The following is a 12,791-nucleotide window of genomic DNA, read 5'->3' as shown; positions in this document are numbered from 1 at the left end:
AGTTGATAGTTCTTTTGATTTGTTCATATATTAACTAATACTGTGTATGCCAATATGATGGATTTATTTATATGAAACATGGCCTCTTTTTCTCTATTCTCTGGCTATCTTTTCATGTAAGGGCAGAGAGATATATGTCGGTCCTCCTACATATATTAATAATGCCAACCATTATTAATATTACAATAAGGTTATGAAGCAGCTTTGGCTAATATCTTGTGTTTTTTTTTTAAAAAGCACCTTTTCTACTACTACCTTTTCTACATATGCATAGGCCATGAGCAGCCTGTCTGCAAAAACTGCTAGGTAGCAGCACCTTTTCTGTCCTGCAGCAGGTTAGATGTGTACTCCCTGTGGGCTCTCTGGCTAGCTCAAATTATGCACAGTGGACCTTTATTCGTTGCAGAGGCTGCAGCGCAACACTTAACCACTGCTCCTAGAGGGAGAGAGAGTGCACTGCATATGCCTGCAATTTAAACAAGCCAGAGTGCCCACTGGGGATGCACTTTTAACTTCCATTCCATACTGCTGTTTAGGCAGGATAGAGGGGGTTGCCCAAACTCCCTCTATCCTGCCTAAACAGCAGTATGGAATGGAAGTTAAAAGTGCATCCCCAGTGGGCACTCTGGCTTGTTTAAATTGCAGGCATATGCAGTGCACTCTCTCTCCCTCTAGCAGCAGTGGTTGAGTGTTGCGCTGCAGCCTCTGCAACGAATAAAGGTCCACTGTGCATAATAAAATATCTGGGAGTTTTTGCAGATAGAATGCACACTTTCTATGGAAATGGAATGGAAAAGGAGCATCTCTTTAAAAAGCTGAGCAGAGGTATTTAATGAGTTGCTGGGGGTGCTAGGATGTATGAAGAGTTTATTGGAAATGTGAAGGAAAGGTAAATTAACCCTTTTAAATCTCTAGCATAGTACTATACTTTGTGTAGCTATTCAGAAGAAAATTCTGTCCAGGATAATTCATGTTCTCAATGTGAAATACAAAATGGATTGTGCTTACAGCTAAAACATTGCTTTCCCCTCTGCAACTTCTTAGGTAACGGTAAATGGGACAAGACTATCAAGCAAAGTCATTTAAATGGGATAAGACAATCAAACAAAGTCCTTGAAATGTAGACACTGCACCTTACTGGGTATAAGTATAATACACACTATATTGCCAAAAGAATTGGGATTCCTCCCTTTACACGCACATGAACTTCTTCCAGAAGCGCATTTGTGAGATCAGGCACTGACGTTGGACGAGAAGGCCTGGCTCGCAGTCGCCACTCTAATTCATCCCAAAGGTGTCCTGTTGGGTGGAAATCAGGACTATGTGAAGGCCAGTCAAGTTCCTCCACCCCAAACTCACTCATCCATGTCTTTATGGACCTTGCTTTGTGCACTGTGTGCAGTCATATTGGAGCAGGAAGGGGCCATCCCCAAACTATTTTCACAAAGTTGGTAGCATGAAATTACCCAAAATGTCTTGGTATGCTGACGCTGTAAGAGTTCCCTTCACTGGAACTAAGGGGCCGAGCCCAACTCCTGAAAGACAACTCCACACCATAATCCTCCCTCCACCAAACTGTACACTTGGCATAATGCAGTCAGGCAAGTACCGTTCTCCTGGCATCTGCCAAACCCAGACACGTCCATTGGATTGCCAGACAGAGAAGTGTGATTCATCACTCTAGAGAACATGTCTCCACTGCTCTACAGTCCATTGATGGCGTGCTTGACACTACTGCTTTCAACGCTTTGCATTGCATTTGGTGATGTAAGGCTTACATGCAGCTACTTGGCTATGGAAACCCATTCCATGAAGCTCTCTATGCACTGTTGTTGTGCCAATCAGAAGGCCACATGAAGTTTGGAGGTCTTTAGCTATTGACTGTGCAGTCAGTTGGCCACTTCTGCGCACTGTGCGCTTCAGCATATGCTGACACCATTCTGTCATTTTACAGGGCCTTTCACTTCATGGCTCAGTTGCTGTTGTTTCCAATTGCTTCCACTTTGTTATAATACCAATAACAGTTGACAACGGAATATTTAATAGCAAGGAAATTTCACAGATGGACTTATTGCAAAGGTGGCAACCTATCACGGTACCACACTTAAATTCACTGAGCTCCTGAGAAAGTCCCATTGTTTCACAAATATTTGAAGAAGCAGTCTGCATGCCTAGGTGCTTGATTTTATATATCTGTGGCCATGGAGGTAATTTGAAAACCTGAATCCAATGATTTGGAGGGGTGTCCCAATAATTTTGGCAAAATAGTGTACATGACTAACTATCTCAGTACCCAGGTCCTGAGGAAGTCACATAATTGATGACACGCGTAGGACAGAGCCGGTGACATCACGCCTCTACCAGGAACTGTCTGAGCAGCCATTTCCATGGAGCTTTTCATACCTTTTATGCCAGTTTCTTCATTGCACTGACGTGGAGTTCATATTTAAGTTAAGTACACTACGTTTTTAATAAAAATAACATTTGAGAAGCTGAGGGCACTATATTCTCTTCTCTTGGAAGCTGGAATGGAGATCGGTGCTGTGGCTTATAGGAACCCGAAAAGGGGCAAGCAAATGTGTTAGTTCTATGATCAAGATGAGAGCATGGGCTATGTGTTAGTTCTATGATCAAGATGAGAGCATTACCTTTTTGGGTAACGGGACAGGCACTTTGACTGAGATATTTAATTTAAAGCACCAGTAATAAGTGAAAAAGACTGGATACTTATACACATTGTGGTACATGTGGATGAATTTAATATAGGTGGACAGCATATTTGTATGAATATTCTACAAGAAAAAGTGGAGCAAGATATGGATCTAGCCCAGAAACTGTTCTGTTCACATTCAACATTTAGTACACATGGACAATAGTTTGCAAGTTATAGATTAGTACACACAAATATTTACCCGATATTTTTTATCAAATGTTTAAAATGTATTTAATATATATTCAAAGCAGAGCTCCACCCATTTTTTTACCTCTATTAGCAATGCCCCTTTGTTATACTTCTGGAATTGGATAAATATATATTTTTAAAGTTTGAAAATACCTTTAAATAGTGGGTAAAGGTGGCGCTTCCGGTTGCTGCCGCCAAGGCGATTATGTAATAAGGCAATTCACAAGGTCTCCTGGGATATCGGGTCTTCTAGCTAGGACTGAAGTGTGCTGCGGGAGATTGGGAGGTGCTTGCTGGTATAGCCAGCAGCACCTAATCCTGGAAATATAGACCTGGGGGCTTCAGATGCTCACATTCTTCATGACGCCTACCTGCTTCCTAGATCGAGGTAAAATATTACTTATTATCAACTAACAAGCAGGTTATCATATTTATTCAATTATTAATGGGAAAGACAAAATAACGGGTGAGCTTTTTGTTTTTAAAAAAATTGTCATGGGCACTGGAGCTCCAGATTAAGATATAGAGTACTCACCTATACACTGTAAAGATATGGATCATGGGTACACTTTTAGAGGGGTATTGCTCACGTACACACGGATAGATAGATTGTTATCACTTAAATGATATATTGCTCACACATGCCATGGTGAGTATTTTGCAGATCTAAGACCTGGTGCAAGAGGGAAGGATTTGGGTTTCCAGAGCACTGGGCTGACTTTTCATTGGGGTGCAACCTATATGCTATCCTAAATGGAAGGGGGTCTGCTGTGCTAGTGGAGAGTTTATGGGAAGGCTGGAAGAGTATTTAAACTAGGATCGAGGGGGAGGGAGAATTAGATTATAACAGGGTAGACAGATCAGACAGGGATCAGTAATTATTGTTGGGTGGAATGGGGAAAGATGGGGGGAAGGCTATGGCAGATAAGAAGGTTCCCATGTTACAAATAACTGGTACCATTTGTATGAAAACAAAAAATATGCAAAATATGTGTGAACAAGGTGTCAATGAATTAAAGTTTATGTTCACCAATGTCAGAAGTCTGCCAAGCAAAATAGGTGAGTTGGACGCTTTGGTGCATGAAGAGAACTATGATTTATTTGGTATTGCTGAATCTTGGCTTCATTCTTCACATGACTGGGCCATTAATATTCCTGGCTATGTTCTCTTTCAGAGAGACAGAGTAAATAGGAAAGGTGGTGGTGTCTGTCTCTATGTGAGAAGTGATCTCAGAGCAAGTATGAAAGAGGAGCTAGTTGATGGAGAGTGTGATGAGGCTGAAGTATTATGGGTGGAACTGCAAATGGGTGTGCATACTACAAAGGTAATAATTGCAGTTTGTTATAGGCCTCCCAGTGTTAATTAGGAGGTGGAGACTCCGCAACTTGCACAGATCAAAAGGGCTGCAAGGGTTGGGACAGTGATAATAATGGGGGATTTTAACTATCCAGAAATTGACTGGAGTAATGTTATTGCAGGAACAATTAAAGGGCAAAAATTTTTAAACCTACTACAGGACAATTTTACGGTACAGTTCATAGAGGCCCCTACTAGGAATGATGCTCTGCTGGACCTGGTAATCCCAAACCATACAGAGCTTATTACGAATGTCCATGTAAAAGAACATCTGCGTAGCAGTGACCATAACATGATTTAATTTATTGTTAGCTGTAAACAGCAAGCACATACGGGAAAAATAAAAACACTGAATTTTAAGAGAGCTAATTTTCTGAGAGATGCTCTCCAAGACTTGGACTGGGAGGGAAAATTGGCATTGATGAACACAACACAGAAATGGGAGTTCTTCAAATAGACTGTATGTGAACACACTGCAAAATATATTCCCATGGGCAACAAGTTTAAAAGGCTAAAAATCAAACCTATGTGGCTTACGGCCAAAGTTAAAAAAGCTATAGATAATAAGAAAAGAGATTTTATTAAATATAAAAATGAAGGAACGCTATCATCAATTAAACATTACAAAGAATATAACAGAATATGCAAAAAGGAAATAAAGGCCGCAAAAATTGAAAACGAACGACAGATTGCAAAAGATAGCAGGGCCAACCCCAAAATATTCTTCAAATATATTAATAGCAAAAAGGTCTGGTCTGAGCATGTAGGTCCTTTACAAAATAATCTTGAGTGGGTGACTGGGGACAAAGAGAAAGCAAATTTATTAAATACCTTCTTCAGCTCTGTGTATACAAAGGAGCATGGGGGAGCTCTTGTCCATAATGGGCATATTATTGACACAGCTCCAGATGATCCACATTGGCTCACAATTGATATGATCCCAAAATATTTAGACAGAATAAAAGGTGAATAAACATCTGGACTGGATGGCATACACCCACTGGTCCTTAAAGAATTGAGCTCTGTCATTTCAAAGCCATTGTTTCTCATTTTATGGGACTCTTTAATGACTGGCATAGTACCACTGGATTGGCGTAAGGCCAATGTGGTGCAAATATTTAAAAAGGGGTAAAAATCTTTACCAAGTAATTATAAACCTGTTAGTTTAACTTCTATAGTTGGAAAGATACTGAAGAGTTTAATAAAAGACCACATAGATGAGTTATTGCTGGAAAAAAATATTTTAAGCAACAGACAGCATGGATTCATGAAAGACAGAAGTTTTCAAACAAATCTGATTTCTTTTTATGAGGAGATGAGCAAAACCTTGGACAGAAGGGTGGCAGTGGATGTGGCATACTTGGATTTTGCAAAAGCGTTTGACACAGTTCCCCACACACGGCTAATGTGTCAGGTAACGTCTACAGGCTTGGAAAAATCTGTATGTAAATGATAGAAAACTGGCTAAAAGATCGTATTCAAAGAGTAGTGGTTAATGATTCATACTCTGAATGGTCTAGGGTTGTCAGTGGTGTACCCCAAGGTTCAATGTTATTAGTGGGGTACCCCAAGGTTCAGTGTTGGGACCCTTACTTTTTAATATATTTATAAACGATATAGGGTTTGGGATTAGAAATACCATTTCAGTCTTTGCAGATGACACCAAGCTGTGCAGTGGAATAATGTCCTTACAGAACGTCTTCAACTTACAAGCCGACCTCAATGCACTGTTTAATTGGGCAACTATGTGGCAAATGAGGTTTAATGTTGAGAAATGTAAGGTGATGCACTTTGGGGCTAAGAATATGCATGCATCATACATACTAGGGGGCGTACAATTGAGGGAATCAATGGTGGAGAAGGATCTGGGGGTTCTGGTAGATCACAAGCTTAATAATGGCATGCAATGCCAAGCTGCAGTTTATAAAGCGAGCAAAATCCTCTCTTGTATTAAAAGAGGTATAGACTCCAGAAAGAGAGATATCATTTTACCCCTGTAGAAATCATTGGTAATACCTCATCTGGAATATGCAGTTCAGTTGTGGGCACCAATTCACAAAAAGAACATTGGGGAACTGGAGAAAGTACAGAGAAGGGCAACCAAACTGATAAGAGGCAAGGAGGAGCTCAGTCATGAGGAAAGATTAGAGGAACTGAATGTATTCTCTCTTGAGAAGAGGAGATTAAGGGGGAATATGATCAACATGTATAAATACATCAATGGTTCATATAGTGAACTCGGTGTAGAGCTATTCACCCTGAGGTCATCACAGAGGACAAGGGGGCACTCTTTACATCTGGAGGAAAAGATGTGTTCTGTGTTTCCAAACACAAAAAGGTTTCTTCACAGTGAGAGCTGTGCAAATGTGGAATAGACTCCCTCAAGAGTTGATTCTGGCCAGCTCAGTGGATTTCTTTAAAAAAAGGCCTGGATTCTTTCTTGGATACACAAAATATAACTGGATACTAACATTTATAGGTAAAGTTGATCCAGGGAATATCCGATTGCCTCTCCGGGGGATCAGGAAGGAACTTTTTTCCCCTGCAGGGGCAAATTGGATCATGCTTTGCTGGTTTTTTTTGCCTTCCTCTGGAACAACTGTAGGTATAGGATTATAACTTTTTTTTTTAATGGTTGAACTGGATGGACTTTTGTCTTTTTTTTCAGCCAGACTAACTATGTAACTATGTGTCACCACAAATTGAAAAAATAAAGGAATCCAAAAACTGTGCATTCAGTTGTTCTTCGACTATGTGGGAAATGACAGATGTGACTATCAAATGCCACTAAACTTCTTAACCATAAACCACACAGCACCTCGGTGTACAACAGAGGGAGGCTTATCATATGACCCCCAAGTAGGAGTGGTCAACCAGCCCTTGTGTAAACCCAAGGGAATCTGCCCTTGTATTTAATAGGTAGGATTAATTTATTAAAAATGAAAATCCTTCTTTTATTACTCTATGTGCTACTCCATTCCCCGGTATGGATCCCCAAGTCAATATTTAAATGGTTGAACTCTCACATTACCAGCTTTCTGTGGAATTCCCATCGTCCTTAGTTCCATGGGTACGTATTTCATCAACCATGGCCACCAGGAGGACTGGCTTGCCCTAATTTCTTCTTGTATTATCAGGCTGCTATACTTACTGATGCCCATAATAGACTGATTTCTGATGATACCAACTTTGTGGTGATCTTGGAGGCTGCCCATTTGGGCTCCTTTGTGGCACTTCAGAACCTTATTAGGGGTTAAGGCATCCTTTCATCTTACTTCATCTATGAAAACGGTGGTTAGGACTTGGAATCAGATTATGCCTGGGATGAGAGATTCTTCTAGCCTCAGAAGTCAATATGCCCTTATGGCTTAACCCTACTCTTTCAGAGTTTGTTGGTTACATAAAATTTATCCTCAGTCTCCTCCACATTGTTGGCAGTGTTTTGGGGATTTTGCAGATTTTAATCATATGCTTTGTCCTCCTAATCATGATTTTTAAGTTTCAGTGCTAGAATGTATCTCACGCCTAACTTTGATATGGGCTCCGTGTAGCATAGACATTTGCCTTTTGGGATTGGGGGAGGCTTTGGCTCATATTAGAGTGGTTAGAACCCTTGTGGGTCTTCTATTATTTTATACCAGAAAGTCCCATGGTTGCCAAAATTTGATTTGTCTCACCACAGAACAGTTTTTCAATTTGCAACAGACAGTTTTAATGAGCTTTGGCCCAAAGAGAAGATGGCAGTGTTTCTGGATTATGTTTAGATATGGCTTCTTCTTTGTATGATAGAGTTTCACCTTGAATTTTTGGATGGCACAGCAAACTGTGTTCACAGACAAATGATTTTTGGAAGCATTTCTGAGCCTATGCAGCTATGTCCATCATAGAATCATGTCTTTTTTATACAGTGCCATCTGAAATCCCTAAGATCACAGACATCCAAATTGCGTTTCAGCCTTGTGCGCAGAGATTCTTCAGATTCTTGGAATCTTTTGATACTATGTACTGTAGATGATTATATACAAGGAAAAGAACATCCAGAACCCGCTGCACTCTTCAGTCTTTATTGAATGTAGATGAAATCAACATCACAGCCAGTGTCAGGAACAACAAGGGTTAACTAAATAACATATATATCCTATGTGTGGTTATGGAATCGCCCTCACCTGGAACTAAAAGCTCCTCCCAGCCTTTATGGCAAGGACACCTGAAATTTCCAAGAAAGGCAGGGCAGCACCAAATCTACATGGTATCAAACCGTAATCCAATTACTCCACATTGTTTATTAACATAGGGTGTAAGTTTTGTGAGGTGCTCCCTGATAAACTATCAGAGGATTTCCATATATCAACAATAAAACCTAATGTGTATAATCAATGGGCAACCACATAATGGTAACTGTAGGGAGGTAATGAACACAGAAGATGTGCTCGTTTACACGGCATTAACATATCTAACAGAATAAGTACCATGTGCAAAAATGAATATATAAAAACAATAAGCACATGTAGTAATATACATGTAAAAATAGACTCTCAGCTACATATAATACACTCATCATATCGTGCAGATAAAGGTGTAAAGATGTTTTCACGCCACATAAAAAAATGACACATAACAATTTGCCCAAAATTCAGCTAGCCATTGTGCCATCGGGATTCCAGTCATTATGCCAAGATCCCCAAATATACATAGCAATACTGTCCAAGTGCAATCCATATAGAAAGAACAGCAGCCTCGAAAATCAAGATTGTTCTAGCTGCTTATAAGTATACAAACAACCATTCATAGAACGGATATTCCATCTGATCTATAGTGAAGGCCATCTTTACACTCATATGCAAACGGAATATATATACATACACATACATACCTTGAAAAGCGCCGCCCACTCTTACACTAGGACGGAATGATCTCCCCATCCTAGTGCTGCTTCTATATAGAGTATACCACCATTTATTTATCAGCTGACTGTCCATATTTAAACACTCAACAATGTTAACAATCTGCGCTTTCTACAAAAATATTATTACCCTATGGGTGTATATAGCACTATTTATTTGTAAAAGTGGGCAAGATGCCACTCAAAATTAGGGCCCTCTGGAATCCTCATTTTCAAGTGTAAAATCCAGTGTACCTCTTATTTGCATAATGGCCTAAAGTGCTCCCCCCCCCCCTTTAGGAGTCATGACCTTCTCAATAGCTTATATACGGATCGCCATACTGTAGTATTCCCCCATGTTTCTCATTAAAATGTTACGCTACACTGGTATTATGTTCCTTAATCGTATCATATACTGTATGTGGTCCCTAAGCCGATCTCGTAACTGCCTAGTAGTGCATTGCACATATTGCACATTCAGGACGTGTGATTAAATTTAAGAACGACTTCATGTTATATTCTTTACCACTGCTGGTGGATTTGAATTTAGTATGCTGTATAATTCTGGGACAACATGGACATTTGTTAGCTCTACACCTAAAGTTACCCTTAAAGGACAACCAATGAGTGGGACCCATAAAAGAATGGGTCTTTTGCTGGAGAAGCAACTTGTGGACAAATACTGGTCCAAAGCAGGAGCCCTTCTAGAGACCACCTTAATACCTTTGCCTAGAACTTTTGCATATGTTTCATCCCTATGCAATATTGGAATATACTGTTCCACGATACTCATCACTTTAGAAAATTCTAGACTGTAGGGGGTAGAAATGACTGGTATATCCTGTTCTCTTCTATTTAATTTCTTATCTTTTAGTAACAACGACCTGGGTGTGGTTTTGGCAATGCTGAGAGGTCTATGCAGGTCTGCTTGGGAATACCCACGTTGCAGAAAACGATGGCACATGGGCCCTGATTTACTATTGTGCCTGGGCGCATTTCCGTGGGCGAACGTCTAATTTTTATGAGTGACCGTCTACTTTTACCCCAGAATGAGATTTACTATTGAGCAGCGTCCATAAGTAGACGCCCAATCGAATTTACTAACAAGACACACGCCCGGAATCAGACTCACAAAGCAGACTTGCTAAGAGGCACGTCTAACACCATGAAAAATCACTGCAGAGACATGTTCACTTTGAAATTTGCTGGCCCCGCCCCTTACCTATATAAGAACTGTCAGACTGTCTCCTGCATTCAGCTAGTTAGCCTCAGTGGAGAGACAGGGTGACAGTTCTTAAATAGGTAAGGGACGGGGATGATGTCCTGGGCTGGCCCCGCCCCTAACCTATTTAGGAACTGTCAGCTAGCCTTTTTTTTCACAAGGCTGGAAGCCTCCGACGGGAGCGGAACTTTTTTTTTTCTTTTTTCGGGTCGCCGCCGCCGTGATTGACGTTACCGCAGACTCATTCACGTGGGGGGGGGGGGGGGGCCGGGATCTGGGGAGATTCTGATAAGCCCCCCACCCGCAGACCCCCACAACCACCGGCCAGGGTTGTGGGGAAGAGGCCCTTGTCCTCATCAACATGGGGACAAGGTGCTTTGGGGGGGCCCCCCTGCCCCAAAGCACCCCCCCATGTTGAGGGCATGTGGCCTGGTATGGTTCAGGAGCGGGGGGGGCTCACTCGCCCCCCCCTTCCTCACCTGTCGGGATGCATGCTCGGATAAGGGTCTGGTATGGATATTGAGGGGGTCCCCACGCTGTTTTTTTTTTTAAATTTTGGCGTGGAGTTCCCCCTTAATATCCATACCAGACCTGAAGGGCTTGGTATGGATGGGAGGGGGGACCCACACTGTTTTTTTTTTTATTTAATTCACAGAAATAATTTTAAATCCAGCTGTCAGTGGGAAACCCCGATGACAGGTGAAACATTCCTTCTGTCCCTGCAGAGAGCTCCGCTATTATATTTGACATTAAAAAGTATAGAGACTGCAACATTGTATCTATTTGTATCCATTTCGGATATAGATGTTTTTATTCGGATACATATAGATACAATGTTGCAACCTTTATACTTTTTAATGTCAAATATAATAGCGCAGCTCTCTGCAGGGACAGAAGTAATTACTTCGCTATTATATTTGCCGGCCATAGACGGGGCGAAAATCGGACAATTTTTTTTAACCATTGGTGGTAACGTCGGCCCATTGAACAACCGATTTTTCGTTTTTTTGTTTTTTTTTTAAACGGTCAGTTTTCACCCCATCTATGGCCTGCATTTTTCTTTTTCTTATTTTTTTTTATTCTTCTTTTTCATTTTTTTCTTTTTCTTGCAGGTCATGGCTCATGTGCAGATTTTTTATCTGTTAAAAGATCAGCCAATTTGCCGATCATTGCAGCTAAAATCGGTCGATTGATCTGCAAAATCGGCTGATTTTTATCTAAATTTACCAATTAAAAAAAGTGGCAAAATCCCCAAAAATGGCTGACCAATTAACAAACTAACAGCCCGAAAATCAGCCGATTTTTTTCCCGGACGATTTTAAAGCAGGCCATAGATGGGTCTAAAATCGGCCGATTTTTCTGCCGAAAAAAAAATCGAACGATTTTCGGGCCGTTAGTGGGTTAATTGGTCAGTCGTTTTTCGGGATTTTGGCACATTGTTTTTATCAGTAAATTTGGAAAAAAAAATTTCCAACTTTACTGATAAACAAAATATGCTAAAATCCCGAAAAATGGCTGACCAATTATCCCAACAGAAGAGGCCCTTGTCCCCATTAACATGGGGACAAGGTGCTTTGGGGGGGAGCCCCCCTGCCCCAAAGAACCCCCCCATGTTGAGGGCATGTGGCCTGGTATGGTTCAGGAGGGGGGGCACTCGCTCGTCCCCCCCCTTTCCTGACCTGCCAGGATGCATCCTCGGATAAGGGTCTGGTATGGATTTTGGGGGGATCCCCAAGCTGTTTTTTATTTAATTTCGGCGTGGAGTTACCCCTTAATATCCATACCAGACCCGAAGGGCTTGGTGTGGATGGGAGGGAGGACCCCATGCCATTTTTTATTTATTATGGTGCTGGTTTTTAAATGTAATTCTCCCTTTTTTTTTTCTTCACTATAGCTCAGAAATTCACCTGTCACTTCCCCCGGCTAAAAGAGAAAGTTTTCTTGGAATTTATATCCCTAAAGGAAACCATGTTTACTTTGAGTTTATTAAAAGATACAAAGTTTTCTGTAACTTCGGGGAAAGTGACTTCTAAGCTTGTGAACTATAGTGAAGAAAAAAAAAAAGGCTGGCATTTGCATTTGAAAATCGGCGCCGACATACACTTTGTATTGCGAAAAAAATTATTAACAATTGTGTAAACCAAGGCATTATTTTCAATGGATTTTCATTCGTAAACCAAAAATTACATTAACCGAGGCGTTGGTAAACCGAGGTACGCCTGTATTAGTATTGCAATCCTTTGTATTGGGATACATAGAACCAACATACATCTAAATTTGCAACATAGCACAACATTTGTGTCGCATTTGAGATATCTGGCTAGTTACACTGACCTTGCCCAGGGACCTAGGATTGATTCACACCACAGAAATACAGGCAGGTTTAGTGTTCAACAGCTCCATGGATTAGTGGTTAGCACTACTATCT

General features: G+C 40.9%; 1 non-coding gene across 1 annotated transcript; it reads left to right on the top strand.

The window, feature by feature from the left end:
- Nucleotides 1-11,491: 11,491 nt before the first annotated feature.
- Nucleotides 11,492-11,581, top strand: LOC149441052 (small nucleolar RNA snoR109). Its single transcript, XR_016307444.1, has one exon. It is a non-coding gene; the product is annotated as a small nucleolar RNA snoR109 (small nucleolar RNA).
- The last annotated feature ends 1,210 nt before the right edge of the window (nucleotides 11,582-12,791 follow it).

This window comes from Staurois parvus, unplaced genomic scaffold (genome assembly GCF_062004578.1).
Source record: "Staurois parvus isolate SC_StPar_1 unplaced genomic scaffold, SC_StPar_1.0 ptg001032l, whole genome shotgun sequence".
NCBI classification, from domain to species: Eukaryota; Metazoa; Chordata; class Amphibia; order Anura; family Ranidae; genus Staurois; species Staurois parvus.
Note: the sequence above shows the minus strand (reverse complement) of the source record. Positions and strands in the feature narration are given on the sequence as shown.